The following is a 23,500-nucleotide window of genomic DNA, read 5'->3' on the forward strand; positions in this document are numbered from 1 at the left end:
TTATTATTTTTTTTTTTGGCCGAGCTGCACATTTCCTGGTTCCGTGTCTTGGGCTCTGCGACCAGCTGACTGGTCGCCCCGGGTCTTGCTCGGGATCGGTTGGTGACGCTGAAGCCGGGGTCCGTGACTTCCTGCAGATTGAGAAGCTGGGTTCTCAGGAAGGCAGTCGGATGCAAAGGAAGGGTAGAAGTCACACTTTTTTTTTTTTTTTCCTTGCTCGGTGGGTGCCCAGCAGGGTCTCCATCTAGCAGTGCTGTTTTCCCTGAGCGCGTGCAGAGCAGCTCCGCCTTGAGCCTGCTTCTGGCTTCTGGAAGGGTCTAGATTTTGAGAAGGGTTTCCAGAAGAAGATGCTTTGGCTGCCTGCGGTCTTGCTTACGTTCTTAGAAGCCAGACCTGGGGAGAAAGTGAACTGTGGCAATTGACAAGCTTAGAGGGTCTGGTGGAAGCTTTCCCCCGGCCCCCTGAAACTGGGCATTTTATCCTCCCTGGAGATAGGTAAGAATTTTGTTCTAATTCACATATTTAAAAACTGTGTATTTTCTAGGGAGGATGAGAAAGCTGGATGTAAATGATTTGCATGAGGAGGGGTTATCACAGCTCCATTATCTTAGGCAAGTGACATTTTTAGTGGTCCTCTGGCACCTTACCTTTTCAATGCTGATTAGAAAGCTCACTTGCAAAGTGACATGTCACAGCTGTAGGGAGTCCTGAAGAAACGCTTCCGTCATCGTCTTCCTGCTTTAGAAGCAGCAGTTCTGTGGAAGAAGTGCAGCTATCTTTAAAAAAAATAATCATAAGCGGGGGGAGGGTTTAAAAACCAAACACCTGCTAGTGTTCATGCACAGTACTCATTTCTGCTCAGGATGTCAGAAACCGTTAGAGGGTCTGGGGAAGGAGGACTTTGCTGAGACTTCCAGGTAAAAGAAATGGTGCTCGAATAATTTAGGTTGACTTATACCCAGTGCTTTCATGTTGGAAATGGTGACAGAGCTCCCGAAGATGACTGCACTGCCGGGCTGAAACACATGACTCAGTGTGTTCTCGACATCGGGTTCTTGGAGGAGTGCTCCTAGTTAGTGCTCCTCACTCTTGGTTTCCCAAAAACCAGCCGTAGCATTACTAATCTGCCGTGGAGGTCTTGCGATGAAATCCAGATCTTTAATCCCATTATTCTTTGTTGTGTGGTCTTAGAATATGCTGGGGTCCGACGGGACTTTAATGAACCATAAATAAGCTGGGCTGGGCCAAATCACACCAGGGTAAGTGATCTGTACCAGATGCGATGCCATCCGCCGGTCCAAGCACAGCTCTTGTATAATTTAGGCACATATATTATTTCCCCAGCGAGAGAGTTCTGCTTCCAGGCCATGCATCCATGACCACAGTCAGGGGAGGGCTCCAGTGTGCCGTGAATGTATCGGCCTGGACTGCCATGTACTAAAGCTGCAGCTTGTGAGGCTGCGATTTGCTTTGCTGGAACATCTCTTCCCAGAGACTGTTTTAAACCATCTCCGTGAGACTTCCACTAAACGAAGCAGCTTGGCCTCCTTGCTGGAGGCCGAATTGGCAGCTCTAATCCTGCTCCCCAGAAGGTTTATTGGCTGCTGATGGCTTTCACAGATGGGTCAGGATGAGTATCCCCCTGGGCTCCGGAGTAAGTCACAACTTTGACAGAATTACCATATTTTGGAAATTTGGATTTTAATGGCTCCTTGAGTGCTTGTAAAGGTTTTGCCTTTCCATTAGATGCTCTTTCCCCTTGGAAGTTCTTTTTTTAAATTAAAACATGTTGGCTCCACTGGGCATTTCGGCCTATAAATAGTCACGGGGCAGCCAGAAATAATAAAATAGCATTGTTTGGAATGGCAGGTTTGTAAAGGTTCGCCATGCAGTGTAGGGGAATAAATAGAAATGTAGGAAGGAAGATGCATTTATGGAAGCCTAAAGCATGAGAAGGGAACTTAGAGGTTAGGCACTGTTTAAGGATGCTGACCGAGGGCACAGACTCTGGATTCAGACAACACTGAAGACACTTAGAGCTAGCCACCTCTCTGAGGGTTGACCCCTGTCTGTGTAATGGGGAGACCAGTAGGACCTAAAGGCAGTGTGCTAGGCACACGGATTTAGTGAGAGGGCATACGGAGCGCAGTGCTGGCCATGGGGCTCATGCTCAGTAAATGCTAGCCGTTGTTACTGCTGGCATTGTTTCCTTTTTATCACTATCGGCGTAAGCACTGTTGCTAAAAACAAGACGGTCCACCGGAAAGGCAATATGTTTATATCCATTTGTCTGCAGAGGGCTGTGACTGGTGGCAAAGGTGAACTTTCCACCCTATTGATCGAGTTGACAGAATCAAATGCATCATCCAGGGCTACTGTTTTTTGTAGAACTCAGAGTGACCGGATGGCATCACGAAAATCATTTAGCCCTAGCTGCGGCTCAGACATGCCGAAAGAAGGTCTCCTGTTTTGGCAGCTGACGAGTCACATGCAGAAAGCTGTGGGATCCAAATTGGAATTGACGCATTTCTGGATTTCTGTTCACATTCTTCTTCAGTTCCAACTTTGCATGTGAGAGGCAGTCCTTTTCTTTCTTCTGCTCAGTGCAGACACTTTGCATTTTTTTTTTCCTCCATCCGGAGAGGCCTTTGGATGTGGGCTTCATCTGCTGGTTGGGTCCTCAGAAGTCACAGGGCTAGCGTGTATGTCCCCGTGTGGGTGGCTCCAGTGTGGAGACGCGCTGTGAAGAAAGGAATAGGCCGTGTTTGGTCTCCGCTGACACGATAGGTCTTTTCCAGACTTGGGAGTGCGCGCCTCATGCCAGTGAATGTACTTTAGTCACTCAGTTTGACAGCTCTTTTTTTCCCTTTCTTCTCAACATCTTTCTTTTAAATTTAGGTGAAGTGGAGCTCCAACGTAGGGGTTTGAAGGACAAATGAAAAGTGACCAAAGGAGCCAGAGGAGTCTTGCAGAAAATTTTTCCTTAGGAGACTCAGAATTGGGAGTTGGTCATTCTTGGTTTCTATGGGTTTTCAGGACAGTTGTGTTTTGCCTAGAGATTTATATTTATACCTTGATAGCAGACCACCTCCATTATCTCCTGCTGGTGTATGTGATCTTGAGAGAGTTACCTGACCTCTCTGAACTTTGGTTTCCTTATGTGAAAATTGGAAATCCGTTCCCCTGGACACATAGCATGGCCATGAAATGGTGGCTGTGATGTCCTTGACCAATTCTTGGTACCTGCAAGGTGTTGGATTTTCTTTCTGGTGCCGATAATGTTCATATTTCCCATTTAGTCTCAACCTATGCACAACAGGAGGTAGGAGTTTAAATACTCATTTGACGGAGGAAACTAAGGCCACAGAGGGAAAGGCGCTTACCTTAAATGACACACTGGTGATGAAGCTTGGGACCTAGCAGAATGTTGCTTCTACTACACATCGATTCCAAAGGCTCAGAGTTGGAAAAGAGCTTTTAACCACCCAGCACCGCACTGCCAGCCTTGAATTAGCAGCAATGTCTCTCTTCAGAAGCCTCAAGACATGGTCCTCTCTCAAGTCTCTGTTGTTTTCAAACACACCCCAATGAAAATGGTCTGTCCCTCAGGCAGGATTGTGGCTTTCTTTTGGCCGAGGACTTTTCTTTTGTGTCTGAAGGCCCGTGAAAACCATTCTCTCTTCCCTCTCTCCCCAACTGTTGTATTTAAAAATCAGGTAATTGCTGGTGACCGTGAACTGTGGGGAACTAAGAAGCCTTGGGGCTAGGCCCTGGGAAAATCGGTTTCCCTCATTGATGTTCATAACTGACACTTGCCACTTTGCTCTGGTCCCAACCTGTGAAGATTTTTAATGAGATTTTCTTGTTTGTATGCCTTGTCCGTGTGTGCGTGTGCGTGCACTTGCACGCATGTTTGGATGATGCAGAAAAGAAAATGTTGGATAAGATCACACTGCGTTTCCAGCAACCTAAGTCCTCCAAAATCTCACTGGGGGCTTGGCCAGTTGAGTTTGGAGACTAGGTTTTCTTTTTCCTTTGGCCTGTTGTTGGAGCCAGCTCTTTGTTTGGAGTCTGAAGCCCAAGGCTTGCTCGTTTTGTTATTTCCCTGGGGACAAGGGCGGGGGGGGGGGGGGGGGGGAAAGGGAAGAAAAGGGGGGGGGGGGGGGGGGGGACTAGATGGAGGAGTTAGGAGGAGGGGAGGAGGGAAGCCAGAATACGGAAGCAGCTGGGACAATATCAGAGCAATCTCCAATCCACCATGAAAGTGTAAAGCTGAAGGTTCCCTGTGGATGAAGTTGCAACTCAAAGACAGGAGCCTCTGTTCTCCTTCAGCTAGAAATTCCTCTCCCCATCTGTCCTACAGAACTCATAGTGCAGCCATTTTAAATCCTCAAACCTTACTGCTGGCTAAACACAGTATATGTTTTCCACCAGAGCACCATGGACCATTTTGAAAAATGTGTTAATTAAAAAGAGCACGTTTTCAAGTACGATATGCACCTGGGTATAGATGGTAAACTTCCAGTATATGTTTGGCCATAAAGTCTGGAAAAATCAGGTTGGCTGAACCAAAGACTCAAATTTTCTGAGCACTGACACACAAGAGGAGATACGACACTAGAAGGGACACAGAATCGAGAAGCCTTACTGGTTGGAAGTGGGGGCCGGCCTCACATGGGGAAGTGTTAACCCAAATCCCGCTGCCTCAGAACAGCAGAGTGAACCTGAAGGAGGAAGGAAGAATGGGATTTCTGGTATCCCCCTTCTTCCTGGTTCTAGCATTTGAGCTGCTATATATAAACCAATCCTGAGGCTCTGGAGGGATCACAGGCATCATTTAGTCCTTGGAATGTGGCACAGAGATGGAGCCCAGGTTGGTACCTTTGACAGTCTGGCACTCCGCATGCCTCATGATAGATGGCTGACTTGCGTTGCCTCCATTCCTCTCACACGGGGAGCGCCACTGGCCTCAGAGCCCCCACCCCTCCCGGGCTCCTGAAATCAAACCTTGCAAATGTCATTCAGCCCCATCCAGGGTTAAAAGTAACTAGGACAAGAATTCTTAGCATTTTATTTCAACTGGGCAGGATGCCATTTTTCCAGCTCTTTTCTTGGCATCCATTCATCAGTTGTGAGTCCTCAGAGATGCTTGTTCAGGAAAGTTCCAGAACTCAGCTGAGAAACAACCATACTTTCTGTGGTCACAGGGTCAGATAGGTTTTCAGAGTAGCTGTAAGTGTACGTGTAAGTATGTTTTGGTTGTCTGTGTATCTGTTTATAGTCTTTGTGTTAGTGTTTGTGTGAATGTATAGAAAAAGTAATAACTATCAGAGATGGAGCACCTACTTGTGCTAGCTGACATGTGCTTTACATACCTTGCCTTATTAATTCTTGCAGCAATTACGCAGCTAGGGATTATTAGCTCTATTTCATAGTCAAGAAACCAAGACTCCTAGAAGTTAAGTGACTTGCCCAAGGTTATGCAGACAGTAAAGAGTAAAACTGGGATTCAAACCCAGGATAATCATCACCCAAAGCCTGAATAATGTCTGCCATTCTTACCATAACATCCACTGTAAATATTTTTTCTTTACCTCCTAGATTATTTCTGTGGATCTCTCATTTGAGAAACATCTCATTATTCACCCCTCAAAATCCTTTCAGTTCATCTTTTGATAAGATTAGAAGAAACACGGAAGAGAATTTGTCAGACCTAAAACAGAACACAGTGGCGTCAACTCCGGTTTTGAATGCGGCTTTTAGAATGAAGGGAGGTTGGTTGGAAAGTCAGTTAAGACACACTGAGGTGGGGTGCCTGGGTGGCTCAGTTGGTTAAGCGACTGCCTTCGGCTCAGGTCATGATCCTGGAGTCCCGGGATCGAGTCCCGCATCGGGCTCCCTGCTCGGCGGGGAGTCTGCTTCTCCCTCTGACCCTCCCCCCTCTCATGTGCTCTCTCTCTCATTCTCTCTGTCAAATAAATAAATAAAGTCTTTAAAAAAAAAAAAAAAGACACACTGAGGTGAGGAGTAAAAGCTAAAGGCCAGTGGAAGCAGCCCTTGGGTGGACGAGAGGCAGCGTGGGAAGTTCTGCCGTGCTAAAATTGTAAGCGAACGTGGGCAAACCCAGTCAGAGTGTAGAGAGAGAGGGGCCACGCTTGTTGGTTTTCCACCCCTAGTTGCATGCACATCAGGTTCTAACCAGAACGTATGTGTTTCCCTTTCTGAGCTTCTGTTCTTTCATCCCTAAAATGAAGGTCCTGAATCAAATAATCTATAAGTTCTCTTCCAGCACCGACCCTGATGAGTGTGAACTTTGAGAATGAACTCAGCCTTGTCGGTGGAGGCGTGTGATTTGCCCCGTTGGCTGCTCTGGCGCAGAGAACTAAAAGGTCAGGTTTTCTATCAGGACCTGACCCCTCTGTGTTGTGAATATGTGCTGCAAGATGAGAAGCAGTAGCTCTCCAGAGAATGACTTAGAGCTTCCTGGAGAAACATCTGACCTTTGGACGTTTCACACTAGTGAAGAGGGGGTGCATGCACCTCACCGTGTGTTGGTGTTGCTCGTTCACTCCTAGAGGCCCTCCGGGGCTGTTAGGTATGCAAGCATCCCACAGAGTGCCAGAGAGGAAGGCTGCTTGGGTCGAATGTGTATACACCTTGGGGTGTTGCTAAAATTCAGACTCAGCATTTTTAACACACTCCCTGGTTATGCCAATGCTGCTCCTTCTTAGCCACCTTTCTAACAGGCATCGAGTGCTGCAGAGGAAAGAAAATTTAACTAAATTCAGAAATCCCAGGTTCTAATCCCAATTATATATTTGAGTAAACCTCAAAGAAATCACTCCGCTCTTATGGAGTTTCTCCTACAGAGTTATAAAAATAATAACTAACATCGAATGCCAGGCATTGTGCTCGCTCTTGTGTGTGCTGGATCTTATTTCATACTCGTGATAACCTTACGAGGTAGAGTCTGTTATCATCTGTATTCTATAGAAGCTAAGCACAAAGAGGTTAAATAACTTGCCCAAGGTCCACAGCTCATAAATGGTCAGCCTGGGATTTGAGTTGTACCATCTGAGCCTGGAGCCTTCACAGCTCATAGAGATGATAGATGGGAGGGGCGCCTGGGTGGCTCAGTCATTAAGCGTCTGCCTTCGGCTCAGGTCATGATCCCAGCGTCCTGGGATCGAGCCCCGCATCGGGCTCCCTGCTCGGCGGGAGGCCTGCTTCTCCCTCTCCCACTCCCCCTGCTTGTGTTCCCTCTCTCGCTGTGCCTCTCTCTGTCAAATAAATAAATAAAATCTTAAAAAAAAAAAAAAAGATGATAGATGGGAAAGATCTTGGAACTTACTTGTGTGTATGTGTGTGTGTTTTACACAAAACATATCATATAAATAAATATATTCATTTCTTTGGTATGCTCACCTAAGTATTTAGGACACCTGAAATTAGAAGAGGTAGATGAAGTGTTTTCCAGATAACGTTGTATTTGTCTTAAGTGACAAATGTTCCAGTTTATGTAAATTAAAGTCAAATGCTTTGTGAAGTTTTGAAGAGCACAGGTGTTTGCTGTGTTGTAGGTAGTTCAGCTAGTCCCCCAAAAAATGTTCCCTAAGAGGATTATTCAGAGGATGGGGCATTCTGATTAACTGAGGTTTTGGCTATTTGCAATGAAATCCAAGTTAGTTTCCTGTCTTATTTTTGCCAATTTAGAAAATATACCCAATCACTTTTCTACCTCGATAGGAAGAGCAGCGTTGCCCAGCTGCATGTTTCTTGTGGTTTAGGACATGGCAGCCATGTAAATTATTATCCTGAACATGAATTCCCAGTGAATTTGTTCTTCCAGTGGAAGCCATAAGAGGTTGACTGCGAACATCCTTTGAGTTTGGTATCTGTCACCTCACTGGACACCAGGCTGCGATCTGGCAGGATAAGCATATGTCTGCTTTCTTCTCTCACTCCTCCCTGTTATTCCCCAGAAGCTTCTATTTGACTGCTAGCTAGCGGCAGTCTTCTTCAGATGGGAAAATTATTCTTTTTTTTTTTTTTTTTTTTACTGTGACTGCCCTCATTTTTATTTTTTTTATTTTTTTTTATTTTATTTTATTCTTATGTTAATCCCCATACATTACATCATTGGTTTTAGATGAAGTGTTCCATGATTCATTGTTTGTGCACAACACCCAGTGCTCCATGCAGAATGTGCCTTCCTCAATACCCACCACCAGGCTAACCCATCTTCCCACCCCCCTCCCCTCTAGAACCCTCAGTTTGTTTTTCAGAGTCTATCGTCTCTCATGGTTCGTCTACCCCTCCGATTTCCCCTGCTTCATTCTTCCCCTCCCGCTACCTTCTTCTTCTTTTTTTTTTTTCTTAACATATATAGCATTATTTGTTTCAGAGGTACAGATCTGAGATTCAACAGTCTTGCACAATTCACAGCGCTCATCATAGCACATACCCTCCCCAGTGTCTATCACCCAGTCACCCCATCCCTCCCACCCCACCCCCCACTCCAGCAACCCTCAGTTTGTTTCCTGCGATTAAGAATTCCTCATATCAGTGAGATCATATGATACATGCCTTTCTCTGTTTGACTTATTTCACTCAACATAATACCCTCCAGTTCCATCCACATCGTTGCAAATGGCAAGATCTCATTCCTTTTGATGGCTGCATAATATTCCATTGTATATATATACCACATCTTCTTTATCCATTCATCTGTCGATGGACATCTTGGCTCTTTCCACAGTTTGGCTATTGTGGACATTGCTGCTATAAACATCGGGGTGCACGTAGCCCTTCGGATCCCTACTTTTGTATCTTTGGGGTAAATACCCAGTAGTGCAATTGCTGGATCATATGGTAGCTCTATTTTCAACTTTTTGAGGAACCTCCATACAGTTTTCCAGAGTGGCTGCACCAGCTTGCATTGGGAAAATTATTCTTACGTGAATGTGTACCCATGTATGAACTCTGGTCTTAGAAACATCCTGACTGTAGAGTTAGCGTGGCAAATGCCTGGCATCTGCATCACCAGGCCCCAGTCTCCCTGGTCCCTTGCAGACCTCACTGATGAAACCCTACAATCTGTTCATCACATCCCAACAGAATCTTTGAATTGTTCTCAACCCACCACGCCAGGCAGCCCGTACCCATCCGTTGGAGTTGGCCCAAGGGATTTAACCTGCACACAATGTCGACCCTTAAAAACTCCCTGAAGGTTGATTCTCTTTTCAGTTTGCTAACTATGTATTAAACACCTAATTGCTTAGACATGCAAGGAAGAGATTCTGTTTTCCACGTGCTCCACATTTTATTCTTCCCTCCCCAAAGTGGACAAGCTGCAGGCCTATTGAAAGTCTGAGTTCATTGAATTTTTAGTTAATTCAAGTTTTAACAGAGTTTTTCTGCTTTCTCTGGGATATGCATCCTGTTGTTCTGATTAATTTGGTGAGCGTTTTTAAGGTTCCTGTCACTTTTCATCACCAGTGAACATAGAGTCTTTCTCCAGCTTTCCTGCTATGATGCTCCTGGAGGAATACCCACGTTACAATGACCTGCTTTCTGTAGACATCCTCTGGGCGGTTCAGCCATTGGGTAGGTGACCCTGCAGAGGAAATGGCTGCTTTTGGCTCAGCAACTGCACAGTGCTCGGCTAAAGCCCTGTCCCCTGACAGCTTATCAATCAAGAATCAGGAGTCGGTTTAAATGACTGCTTAAGTTTACTCCTTGCGCTTAAGTTCATCATGTCAGAAGTCGCCTGGAAAGCTGGTCTAGACTAGATGCTTGCCACCGGCTGGAACAGTGAGCCCCCCCACCCGTCTCTCATGCTTTCTGTGCAGGTTAGGACACTGCAACACCTGCCTCATTAGGAAGTGGGGTGAAAATGCAAAGCAAAGAATTCACATATTCCTCTTCCAACAACGGGAGCTCGGGTTCCTGCTAGAATGGCTTCTGAAAGATGAGTAGATGGAAAGCAACCTAAGCACTGGGCTCGACTGATCAGACTGGCTTAAACCTGCCTTCCCTTCCCTTTGTCAGTTCCGCTGCCTGAGCTGCTGCCTAAACACCACTGTGGTTTTCCCTGGCCATGCTTAAAAGTTGTTTTAAATTCTGTACCATTGAATTGCTAAGGTTCGGCTTCCTAAGTGGTAACTATGATATCATTTGCTATTTTGAATTTGTAAAAGAGAGTGAGAAATAGAACATCAGCAACATGGAAGGCGCTGTCTCAGGCCCTGTGGGGATTAGCAGAGAGGGCCTTCTATGCTCAACCAGTTCTCAAAACCAGGTGTTTTAAACTTGGAATCCAGGAGTACCAAAGGACCAGCAAAAATTGATTAACTTTTTGAAATTAAATGCAGAAATTTCTGTGAATGTATATATGTGGGGTTTTTCGTGTGTGTGTGTGTTTTTTTAAAGGGAGAGGATCTCAGCCTTCATCAGATTCCTAAAGACATAAAGTAACCCAAAAGATAAGAACTGCTAAACTAGGTGGTAGATGGTTGTAACCTCATCCAGGAAAATCTCTAAAGGTTACTAAGTGACTGGAAAAAACTCTCCTCCTGCTCTGTGGAAGGAAGCACACCACTTTTCTGCATGGCTACCCAAGAGCTAATGTTAAGGTCTGTGGATACCTGGATCCACAGAGGAGAATTACCTGTATCTCTTTCGTTTTACAGATGGGTAAATTGAGGTCTGCAGTCTCACGTGCCAAGGCCATGGCAGTCCTTGTTTCTTCTGTGTTTCAGAGACTTTTTAGTATTCATTTAACACTTGAACAATTTTTTGAACATTTGCTTCGGGTTAGGTCAGGGGTTTTCAGCCTTTCGGTATATTCAAGGCATTCTTTCAAAAACTTGACATTTTGCAATACACTTAACAGAATTAAATTACACTCTAGTTATGGTTCGATTCTCAGTCATTCTCAACAATAAATACTTTCTTCTCTGCCCTTACCTTCCTCTTTGCCTACTTTCATTTAATCCAGGAAAAAGGCAGTGTTTCTTTGGTATGATTTTGATGACATACTACTGATTGTGTGAATAGTAGACTCACACTCTACATTTCTGGCATCATGGTAACAATATACATTTTCAGTTATTGCAAAAAAATAAGTATAAAGGAAAGAAAATTTTACACAGCGGTCATAATCTTGTGCATGGCCATGAAAGGTTCAGAGCCTTCTGGTTGAGAACTGCCAAGCTAGATTCTGGGCTGGGCATTAAAGATTCAACATTTTAAAGACTATACCTATTGAATGCTTATTGTTCTAGATATAAGATAAGCTCCTTGACTTTGTAGAATTTACATTATAGTGGGAAAAGCGTAATGGAGACATCGACAAATAAGAGTTTCTGAGCGTGACAAATGTTAAGAAAAAAATTGAAGGGTAATAGAACAGCGAGTGAATGAGAAGGAAGGAAGTGGGCTACTTTCTGGAGCGTCCTTGGTGGAGGTGAGTCTGAATGACGTGAATGGTGAAGAGTAGGCCAGCTCATAAAGAGTGCAGGGAAGGATGTTCCAGGCAGAGGAAAAGCCTCTGCAAAGATCCTAAGAGAAGGATGGCTTTGGCAAGTTCAGAGGACAAATTAAAGGTCAATGTAGCTAAAACACAGTAGACTCTGTGGAGAGTGGGACAAAATAAAGTTGGAGAGAGAGGAAGGGGGCAGATTACATTGGATCTTGTGGCCAAGGTTAAGGAGAGTATACTTCATTCTGATTGCATTGGGAACCAGCAGTTTAAGCAGGAGACTTGAGTGTTGTCTCTCTTGTTTTAAAAACAAACAGCTGGTGGAAAATAGATTCTAGAAGGGCAGGGCTGGGAGCCGGGAATTAGAAGAGTAGGCTGTTACAATAGCCGAGGCAGGAGGTTGTGGTGAATTGGACTACGAGAGTAAAGGCAGGAATAGTGAGAAGAGCTAATGAAGAAATGACCGAGACTCATCCATGCACCGAGGAAGTCCACAGTCTGGACCATTGTTCATGGTGACAACTATGCCAAAAGTGTGTGGGTGTGGCTATTTCCAATAGGCTTTGGGGGTGGGGGTACGTCCAGGGGGCATACATTCTTCAACCATCACCTTGTCAAAATCTGAATATAACAAATTCTTAAGTATTTTCAAACCCTTACTCCTGTAGACCATGTGAATTCAATCCATCAAGGGCTTCTTTCCAATAAAATATGAAACTAGGAAATATTATTTTCTTTCTGTGTGCTTCCCCCTGTCCTCTCAGTGCTGCAGAATGAGGAAACTAGTTGTGGCTCAGAACAAAACCACAAAAACCGTTCCATGGATCCAGCTTCCATGGAAGGGAAGTCAGCATCTTGCCTCTTTTGCCTAGCCTCCCGCTGTGGGAAACCCTGAGAAACTTGTTTTGTTTTCCCTTGGACTTGACTGCAGCCAGGTCTCTCCTGAACATAACATCTTTCCCTATTGTGTCTGACTCAACCCGAATCGAGGGGCTTAACTTCCAGCTTCGGTATTTGGTAAACACCCAGTTTCTTGATGTTCTTGTCTCCCAAATCTGCCGGGGTTGTCTTGATCCTTTGGCCTCATTCACTGAGGAACATGGATTTCTGGGAAGTTTCTGCCTCAAGCCCTTCAGCACGGATATTAAAGGGCCCCTGTCAAGTTTTGAAGGGTGTGACCATTGCCAGAATCCCTGCAAGCCAAGCCCCTGAGGGATGCTGTTGGCAGCTGGCCCACCGCCATACCAGAAATGGCTGGATTTCAGTGGTTCTCTGTGTGTGGAGCTGGCTGAGTTCCCCTGGATGAAAGGCAGCCTAACATAAACTGAAAATGTTATTAATAAGCAGCCACTTAAGAATTTCCTATGACCTGCCAATGATTTGGGGGTCTCTATGTGAACACGGAGAAAAGCACAACTTGTTTTACATGGATTAGGGGACCAGTGCCGTCAGTCTGAAAGGGCATCAAAAAGGCATTCAGGTGTTTGGTGAAGTGCTCTGGAGTCCAACAGATCTGGGTTTGGATTCCCGTTTTCATCACCTCCTGGCCATGGGAGCTGGGGTGAAGTTCCAGAAACGCTTTGAGCCTTGGTTTTCCCATCTGTAAAATGAGAATAATAATGATAATTTCCATCTCGTACTGTGCTTTGAGGATTGAATAAGGAACTGTGGAAAGTACCCAGCATACAATCAGAAAATATTTTCTTAAAAAGAAAAGTTGGAGGGCACCTAGGTGGCTCAGTCAGTTGATGTCTGACTCTTGATTTCAGTGCAGGTCATGGTCTCAGGGTCGTGAGATTAAGCCCCCTGTCAGGCTCCAAGTTCAGTGGGGAATCTGCTGGATATTCTCGCTCTCCCTCTCCCTCTGCCCCTTCCCCTACATGAGTGCTCTCTCTCTCTCTCTCTCTCAAATAAATTAATTTTAAAAAGAAAAGGAAGGTTGGGGAAGTCATACCCTAGAAATGGAACCGAATGGACTTTACTTCCCCTGCTCAGGAAAAAAAAAGTATTTTGGGTTCTAGACACTCCCAGCCATAGCACTTGGCATCTCTGAGCTTCACTTTATCTCTAAAAGGGCAATAATAGCCCTTGCTATTCTCATTAACCTTGTAGAGGTTCAAAAAGGTAATTCAAAGGGTAAAATGCATGGTATGCTCTAAAGTGCTTGATTAGTCCAGGGGTCAGTAATTTAATATGTAATCTGTTCTATCTTATTGTATTTTGGTAAGAAAAGAAGGTCATTTGTGTGACCTTGAAATATTAAAAGCATGCTAAAGCTAAGTAATCCTTCGGTAAGGATAGTAATCAAGTTACTTGCTTAGTCCAGCACACCTTTAAATATATAGTAGGTGTTTAATAAAGACTTATAGAAAGGACTTATTTGCTCCCTCTTTTCCATTGATCTATTTTCTATCCTAACTGGAATACATTAGTAGGGTCTAGATTAACTTCTAGAGAACAGGGATCATGATTGCTTTTACTTGTTTTATTTTCTTTCCTCCCACATAGCATAGGACGTGACATACTGGTAACTAGTCAGGTTTCACACCTGAAGCATGCTGTGTGTATTCATTGTCTAATCCTAGCAGTAAGTCAATGACATGGTGGAGTTAGGATTTGAACCCAAGTCAGTGTGCCTCCAGAATCTAAGATCTTCATGCATTGCACTAGGTCCTGCCTTTAAGTACTTAGGCAATCAATATTTAATGCCTCAGATCTTGTCTTCCTGAGATTAGCCAACTTCTTCTACAAGGGAGGTAGAGTCTAGACAAGTAGTTCAGCAGATGGCATGGAAGAAGAAGGCAAACAAAGAGATACTTTGGGGAGTCTTTTGGTCCTTGCCATGAAGTTTGGAGGTGAGTGTTAGAATTTAATTTGCAGTTACTTCCTCAGAAACTATTCTCCTGAAGGACTCATCTGGAAAGGAGGCGCTCTTGGAACTTACTCTGCTCAGTGACCAACGAAGCAAAATATATGTGTCATAGAATCACAGTTAGCATGTGGACAAAGTGAAGTTGAAGAATTCTTCCAGAAAGAGCAACCATTCTGTCTACCTTGGTGTATTCTTCACAGAGCAGTGGGTCTGACAGGCAGCTAAGGAAATCAGAGCTTCTCTAGATACCCATAGCCTTTCCTGGGGATGCAGTGATGTAGGTAGCACGTGTTGCCATGGAGACACCATCCGTGGCCAAGCTCCTCTCCTTTGAGGGCTCACTGTGTGTACTCATTATGATGCTGAATTAGCTAGCTGTGTGTTTGGTAGGCAGATTCCTCACTGGCCAGGGAACGTTTTTACAATGAAGTCAACACTCCTTCACATGGACTGTTGTGTGTAATTCTCCACCTGCCCTCTTGCCGCCATCTTTGACTCCTCTCCATATCTTGATGACACCGTGTTCTCTCCCACCTCCATGTCTTTTATTCACCTGTTGGGAATATTCTCCTTTCTCTTTTTGCTTAGTATCCTCCTACGTGGCAACATTTAGGTCCAGCTTCCTCAAGCCCTCCCTGACTCTTTGGTAACCAGGAGCTCTCTGTAGCACAGTGCCTGACACATGGTAGGTTTTCTGTTAATAACCCTCCTAACAGCAAAGTCACAGAAAGTGACTTTCTAGTTGGTTTGTCTTAAAACAAATTATTTTGAAAAACTGCAGTGTTACATAGTTGTTTCCAGAACAGTGCAGTGAACTTCTATACATTCTTCTAGATTTCTCTGTTAACATTCTGCCACATTTGCTACATGTTGTCCCTCTCTCTCTCCCCACACATGCATATTTTTATTAATATTCTAGCTTACCTGTGTGAAAATAAATGACAAACATCCTTTACCTGATCATATTTCAGCATCTGTCTCCTCGAAACAAGGACATTCTCCTCAGTATTCCCCCAAAGAACTCTTCACTTTGGTATGCATGGTTTAGCTCTTTGTGACTATATCTTTGTGTCCCAGTCAGACAGGGACTCTTGTTTTTTGTTGTTGTTGTTTCATTTTAATCCCTCACAATACCCCCTGGGATGTATAGTACATAGATGTTCAGTGAATTATTGTTTAATAAATGAAGCTGCTTGCAGCAAACATATTTTTCCCCCTTGGCACTTACCAGCCCAGTTTACTGTGACCCATGGGTCCTGTCCCCGTCTTGCCTGTGGGTAAGCCAAGGGGCTCCAGGTGCAGTCCTCACCCAGTTTGTGATTGGTGGATAACCACCTCTGCCTCTTGGACTCTCCAGTGATACATTTCTGAGGAGTGTTTCAAACCATCTTCCATAGCTCCTCAACCGAAATGGGTCACTGTTGTCCAACGCTGCAGCCTGCTCATGACCTCACCTTATGTTGGCATCCTTCCCTTCGCCCAGTTCCCTTTTCAGTTTCCTTGTCAGGACTTTCTGGGGATCAACCCCTATGATTCTTTATACTCAGATACCTCCTGAGGATCTGATTATGGGGACAGCCAATCTAAGGCATTGGCCCTCAGTTTGAGACATCATACTCCTAAATCAAAGTATGGTAAGAGAGGTTGCAAAGAAGTTTTTCTTTTTTTTTTTTTTTTAAAGATTTTATTTATTTATTCATGAGAGACAGAGAGAGAGAGGCAGAGGGAGAAGCAGGCTCCCAAGGAGCAGGGAGCCCGATGGCGGGGCTCGATCCCAGGACCCTGGGATCATGACCTGAGCCGAAGGCAGACGCTTAACCATCTGAGCCACCCAGGTGGCCGAAAAGAAGTTTTTCTAAGAGAGGTCATGCAGGAGGCTTATTTTTCAAAGGGAATGTGTTTCCACTGCTCAGAAATTACAAGATAAATTCAGAGTAGGGAGCTGGGTACGTTTGCTCATGGAAATATGAATTGGCATATTACACTGAAAATTATCCTCTGCCACCTTTGCAGCACCTGGGAAAGAGAAGCTCCTCTTGGTGCAGATGGCCAGAGCCGCTGGAGCCCAGGCAGAGGGCAGGGAGCTGGAAGGGGCCAGGCAGCATGGTCTTGGCTCTCAGCACACACCAGCCTCCTACCCAGCTGGCCCTGTCACGGTCTTGCCCTTTAGCTTCTGGGTTTATTAGGAAACCATTTTTCCTTTCTCACAGAGATAGGAATCTTGCTTCCAGACATGGCAAGTGTCAAGCTTCATGCCTGGGTCCCTCATTCAGACTGAGTGTTTGCCAGAAAGGGGTGGGAACGAAGTATTGTGGCTGGGGGTAGGGAGTGAAGGAGCCAGTCAGGCTGCAAATAACAGGATATGCTGATACCTGGGTATCAAGACAGAGGGACGTGGGAATTTCAAGGAGAAAGGAATGAGGGAGGGCAGGGCAACTGAGGCACACACTTAGATGTTGCCGGCCCTGAACTTCCCATCTGTGCTTGAGCTTTGAGACAGGCAGTGGCTCATCCAGTGTGGTCATTGTCACGGAGGCAGTGATGGGGGAGGGGAGGCGCATACCAGGCCTGAGAATGCCTCGGGCTGCACTCTTCCCCGCCTCAGGGCCCTTGTGCTTGCTTTCCTCTGCCTGGAGAACGCTCCCCCTGGGTTCTCTCAGAGTGGCCTCCTCTTCAGTGTTCTGATCACAGCTCAGATGTCCCTGGAGCGGGGAGGCCTATCCTGACCCATCCTCAGCCCTTCTCTTCTTCATCTCCCTGTTATTTCCATTATGGCACTTACCACAAGCTACAAATGGCAGGTTTACCTATTTGTTTATCTGCCTGTTGTCTGCCTTCCCCACTGGAGTCTAAGTTCCATGAGATTGAAGCTGCTGTATGTCTTGGTTACTGCTCTATGTCCAGCATCTTAGTACTGCACCTTGCATACTGTAGATGCTCATTCACGGTTGTCTGCTTGGATGGTGGGTAGGTTGCATGGATGGGTGGATACGGATGAATGGACAGATGGACAGACGGATGGATGGCAGGATGAAAGAATGCGTGGAAAAAAAGAAGGAAGGAAGATTTGGCTACTCTGCTTACAGCAAGGGGGTAGAAAGATCCCTTGTCTTGGAATCAGACAGCATAGGTTCTCATCTGTATGACTTCAGTGAAGTCACATACGAGTTGACAGCCTTCATTTTGTATCTGTGCCATGGATTCAAATGCTAACTCGACAGGACTGCTGAGAATGAATAAATGAGATAAACTATGCAAAGATCATATGAATATTATACATCCTCCATAAATGTGAGAAATTATGCTAGTAGTAGAAACGTAGCCACCATGTTCACCCTTACCTGGTGTCCTCGGGTCAGAAAGCAGGTGTTGGAGTGGAGAGACAGGAGCCTGGGCCCTGGGGGTCAGAACTGTCATGTTGAGCCCTTACTGCTTTGGGGCACAGTTTCACCAACTGGAACATCCTGACTTCATTTCAGGCCAGCCTCCGCCCATGTATCTCTTGCCTGTCTTCCTTTCTGCCATTCTGATCCTCCACGTGTGTTTGGTGAAGGATGCAGAAGGTGGGAACAGAAGCTCCACGCGTAGGTTATCTAGTCATGTGACCTGTGCAGTTTTGGAGGGAAACAGCTGGTGTTCTGTGTCGGAGCTCCATTTTGACAGTTTTGCCTGATTCACGACAGGATTATGTCAACCGTATCTTAGGGCAGGTAGACCCCACTTGCAGTTCTTACCGGCTTACTTGCAACACAGCATCTCGATGCCTTTTCTGCTAACGACACCCACTGTCTCTTCATTTGTTGACTTTGGGGCAGCCTGCAGCCCAGTAAAAACTCTTTTCACCCCACACACTTTTATTTACCCCCTAGGGACACCCAGGGGAGGTATCCCCATGGGACAGTGAACTCAGAACAACGTTCACCTCATTTTAGGCTGGCTCTTTGCATGCATGTGAAAAGTTGATGCTCTCATTGGAAACTTAAGGAAATTGGACAGCAGAGCAGACTGTGAAAGTCGAGCTCCTGCCCAGCTCCTCCCGAGTCCGTCCTGCCCAGGGTGGATCCTCCAGGTGGTTTGAAGTGATGTCAGTTGCTGGAGCATTGAGAGTATGTGACTGATGTACAAAGACCCAATTCACAGCCAGGGCTTAGTGGTTTTAAATTATCCATGCCCCATCTCTCCCCACTTGCACAGAAAATTGAAAGTCGATAGCTGTTGAAATCTGGTTTTTCAGATGTGTTTTTATCTGACGGACCTAACTTAACTCTGCGATACCCATAAACATATATGCATTTCCCACATTGCCGGCATCTTCCTTGCTACGTAAGTAAGTTCTCTAATCCTGTTACAGGGCACTGGATCAGAACAAACCCACTTATCTGGATTGAATAATGCCCTTCTCTTTGCCGAGAGTGTTGTGTGTACGTGTGTGGGTGTTCTGGCTCATGCCTTGTCATTCCAGGCCAGTCTTGTCTCTTGGTACTTGCTGATGGGGAGCACACAGAATGAAATCTGGTCTCCAGTTTCTTAACACGAGGGAAAAAAAGAGGACCAGCAGCTGTTTCTGTTTAACAGTGATTATCCCTGGGATTGTGAGTGTTTTGAAATATTTCGCTTCTTGCTTATCTGCAATTCCTGATTCTCTTCTCCATTAACTGTGTGCTCCCTTTTTTTTTTTTTTTTTTGTTAAGGGTAGGGAACCAGTAACTTTATAATAAGGAGAAAAAGGTTTCCCCTTTTCCTCTTATTAAGAATAAAAGAAGTTATTTTTTTGCCTTCCATGAGCTGGAGTCATGGAAGAATTCAAATACCGAGGACACATCCATTACTTAGCAAAAAACTATGGAAGACTTTGGGTAATTTTATCCCTTTTGTCTTTAACAAAAGTGTATTTTCCCACTCTGAGCTCGGCAGCCTGAGGCGTGGCCACGGGGCCAGTGTTGCCCATTCCTCATCAGTCACTTAGTGTGTGTTTTGGCTGAGTTGCCCTTTAAGCAGTCTGCCCTTTGACCCTTTGCATGAAAGTGGCCCGAACCTGATCTGGCCATGGCCATGGACTTGGGACAGAGAAGCCCACAGCACAGGGGAGGTGGAAGGCAGGAGGACAGATGGCAGGGCTGGCAATGAGACACCCCCCTGGTGGCTGATGTGATAATGCCTCTCTCCAGCACCTTTTTACACCCGTGCCCCATTGGGTACCCAGCTGAGTGACAGGTGGGCTTAGTGATGTCAGAGTCTAAGACACGGCCATCAGGAGGGATCACCATAGGTTCCCTGGAACAGTTTTAAAAATGTACGTTGCCCAGGGTTCCTGAGACTATCACGTGTGTGGGTAGAACACATGTTTTCAGACCATTCCCTGACCCCAGTGTTCCCTTCTAACTGGAAGACCAACGACAGAAGAGTGTCCTCTGAGTGTGCATCAGGGATGCTGGGAGAAATGCAATTCCTGGGCCCCGTCTCAGATCTATCAAATCTGAGTCGCCGGGTTACCCGACTCCTCCCCCAAGCATCTCCATGTAATGTCTTGGCAACCACATATGTAATTTCCCATGACTAGAATAATTATTTATATGCAGAGTTTCATGATTAGGAATTGTTTGCCTTTTGAAAGCCATTGATAGCCTCCTTTTTTGGGGGGGGGGGTCTTTCCATCATCTATCCGAATGTTGAGCATCTAATTCACATTTTGCTAAGTGCTAGGAATGACCTTGAGCTGTCGAGGGAAGTATGCTGGTTTCCAAACTTATGTTCTTGGGATCTTAGGGCCAGGAAAATGCCTGGAGTTTGAAAAGCAGGTTGAGCTTGAGAGAGGTCAGGCCTCCTTCCCTCACATCAACTGGGGCAGCTCTGTTCTATATATCGAGTTTTCACATAGGAGTTCTTTTGCAAAAGATGTTTTCCACTCATTAAAAAAAGGGAGCGGGAGGGTGAAAGAGAGAAAGCCATTTTTTAAAAAAGGACTTAATGATGTTTACGATGCCATCTGAATCTAGAATCCTGCAGTTTAGGACATGAACTTGTCAGAATTGCATTATAAAGGAGGATCCCTTTTTGCCTTCATCCTATCACTTCTCACACAAAACAAGACATTGTGGTTCCGGGATCAGTGTTGTAAATAACCTGTCAACATTTCCAAGATGAGACCCCCCCCCACCCACCCACAGGCACTCAGTCTATTTATAATGAACCCTTCCACAGCAAGGTAGGTAAGTTAATTAGCATAAATTAGGTATTCTCCAAATGGTGTGGCCAAGGGCGCAGATGACCAGAGTACTTTGAGATAGTTAAAGAGAGCCTCCACCTGGCAGTGTTATGTATCCCATGGAAGAACAGATCGTGGCTTCTGGATGTGGAAGCAAATACATTAATAGCTGCGACTTCTGGATGGTGGGGGGAGAGGGGGGCGGGTCGTTGCAGGGGTGGTTGCCCGGCAGAGGGAGGAAAGGAAGGAGAATGCCGCATCACTGCTCTTGGAATCCTGCCTTCTTCCCTGGAAACCTGTCATTCACAAACCCAATTATGTGCAGGTAACATGTCAACTCTGACAGAATGAAACCAATGCACACTTTATATGGTTAGTTTTTGGTTTTTTTTTTTTTATGAAATCTTGCTATACTAGCAGGTTCTATTTTCATAGATTTTTTTTTTTTTAAGCCAAATAATATATTTCCCCACACACTCCTGAAAAGCTTTAATCAGTGTGTTGAAAGAGAGCGCTGTTGGGTGTTGCTGTGTACGTGTTGCCAAGAGGGGGAGAGAGACATGAGGATCAAGATAAATCCTCTTGGCCTATCTCTGACCCTCTGCTCCTTTCTGAGCATCTGGGCCTTGGGTTCCCCATTTGTAAACAGGGGTTATTAAATTAGTCTTTCCAAAGGCTGTCATGGAATCACTCAGAGATTGAAAATTCTTTGCAAATAAAAATGCCTTGCCACGGGAGTGCCTGTTAATTATGAATGAGAAGTGGAAGGCAAGCAGCTAGCAGGGAAAACACATGAGGTCCTCATGGTTTCGATTTACCATTTTGTTTTCTTTTTTCTTTGCTTTCTCTTTGATTTTGATTTTTCTGAATGTGTTTGTTGTTCAAGGGCAGAAGGGTATTTTGTGGTTGGGATCAGGTATGCCTTCTGCAGTTAGCTGTTGAGGTTCAGGGATCAGGTAAATCCTATTTTGGGTCTCTGTTCACCAGTTAGGGTTTACTTTGAACATGTTGCTTGATCTCTCTGGGCCTTTGTTTTCTTTTCCGGAAAATGGGGATGATATTTTCTTTCTTGGTGAGCAGGTGTACAGATCTGGGCTCACAGGTGTAAGGTATACATAAGCCAGATGCACCCTCCCCAATTCAGATCGCCCTCATCCTGCTTCACTGTTCTTATATTCCCTAGCGCTTAGCATCTTTAATATGCTATTTGATCAAATTATTTGTTAAGGGGATTGCTCGAGTTCCAGGAAGGCAGAGACCCTTATTCGTTTTGGTTAGATTTCCTGAGTGCAAGGGCAGTGCCTGGCACGTGGTAGGTGCTTGATAGTTGTTGGGTGACGAAATTGGCCCTTAGCCCTCTCCCCTTTCTCTGTTCTGTTCATAGTTCAGCTCAGTGAGATTCATTCTGGGTCTGGTTCTGTAATTCTGTATTTTGTTTTCTTCTTTTTTCTTCTTCTGGAGCTTCAGTTCCTTAGATTATGTCCATTAAACATTAAATATTGTATTATTACACTTGCTTCCCTGCACTGCTGAATCATGGGTTGTACAGATGAATATTCTGGAGACTGAATTTGTGAACAATTCTTCTACATTTTGTTTGAAAAGTATGGCTTTCTAGTATAAGCCATTAGTCACCAAAGAGCTTCCTAAGGTTGCTTAAACACACTGAGGTTTTTTTTTTCCCTTAAGTCATTAACTGGTATAAAAATAACTGGAGGGAAAAATCCCTGACCACTTCCTAACACCCCTGACTTCTTTACAGTAGCTGGTTAATTAAAGAGTTACTGTTAAAATGGGCTCTGACTATTTTTAAAAGTAGCAGCCAGGGTTTGGAAGAAACCTCTTTGAGTTTGGAGATGCAAACCAGATCCAAGTGTGCATTCTGTCTGTGCATATTTTCAATCTGATGAAAAGCAGGAAGTGGGAAAATCTGACAAGCCTGAGTTGGCTGAACTAGACTGATTTTGTTTCTTGAGTACATTTTGGTGTCAAAATTTAGGCACAAGACATTAATAGAGTAAGGACAAAAGCCAACTGATCATCTTAATAGATGGAAGAAAGCATTTGACAAAACCCAACACCCTTTTGTGATGACAACAATAACAACAACACTCAACAAACCAGTGTAGAAAGAATCTTCTTCAACTTGATAAAGGGCATCTACAAAAAGCCCATAGCTAAATAATACTTGATGGTGAAAGATTGGATGTTTTTCCTTAAGATCAAGAACAAGACAAAAATGTCTGCCACTGCCACTTAGGTTGACCATTGTGCTGGAGGTTCTGGCCAGGGCAAGAAGGCAAGACAAAGACATAAAAGGTATCAAACTGGAAAAGAAAGAATAAAACTAGCTCTGTTTGCAGATGACATGATCTTGTATATAGGAAATCCTAAGGAATACACACACACACACACACACACACCATGCTTTTGAAACTGAAAAGACGAATTCTGTAAGATTGTATGATGCAAGATCCATGTACACGTACTGTTGGTGTTTCTATACAATAACAATCTGAAAATGAAATTAAGCAAACAATTCCATTTATAATACCATCAAAAAGAATAAAATACTTGGGAATAAACTTAACAAGAAATGTGTAAGATTGTGACTGAAAAGCACAAAATAGCACTGAAAGAAATTAAAATAGACTGACATAAATGGAAAGACATCTTTTGTCCATGGATTGGAAGATCTAATATTAAGATAGCAATATTCTCCAAGTTGATCTCTAGATTCAGTGCAATTCCTATCAAAATCCCAGCTAGATTTTTTGCAGAAAATGGCAGGCTAATTCTAAAATTCATATTTCATGATGCAAATGCCAGGGACCCAAGAGAGCTAGCACAATTTTTTTAAAACAAGGACAAAGTTGGAGGACTCACATTTACAATTTCAAAACCTACTGCAAAACTACAGTGATCAAGACAGAGTGGTATT

The 23,500-nt window shown here is 44.6% G+C and overlaps 1 protein-coding gene across 1 annotated transcript in view; it reads left to right on the top strand.

Moving 5' to 3' along the window:
* Positions 1 to 336: 336 nt before the first annotated feature.
* Positions 337 to 23,500, top strand: part of PRICKLE2 (prickle planar cell polarity protein 2) — a 115,716-nt gene continuing 92,552 nt past the window's right edge. The window contains exon 1 of the mRNA XM_034997735.1: positions 337 to 495. The gene's annotated coding sequence lies outside the window, so the exon portion shown is untranslated. The remainder of the gene's footprint in view (positions 496 to 23,500) is intronic.

Source organism: Mirounga leonina, unplaced genomic scaffold (genome assembly GCF_011800145.1).
Source record: "Mirounga leonina isolate KUSES-001 unplaced genomic scaffold, KU_Mleo_1.0 Mir_94, whole genome shotgun sequence".
Lineage (NCBI taxonomy): Eukaryota > Metazoa > Chordata > Mammalia > Carnivora > Phocidae > Mirounga > Mirounga leonina.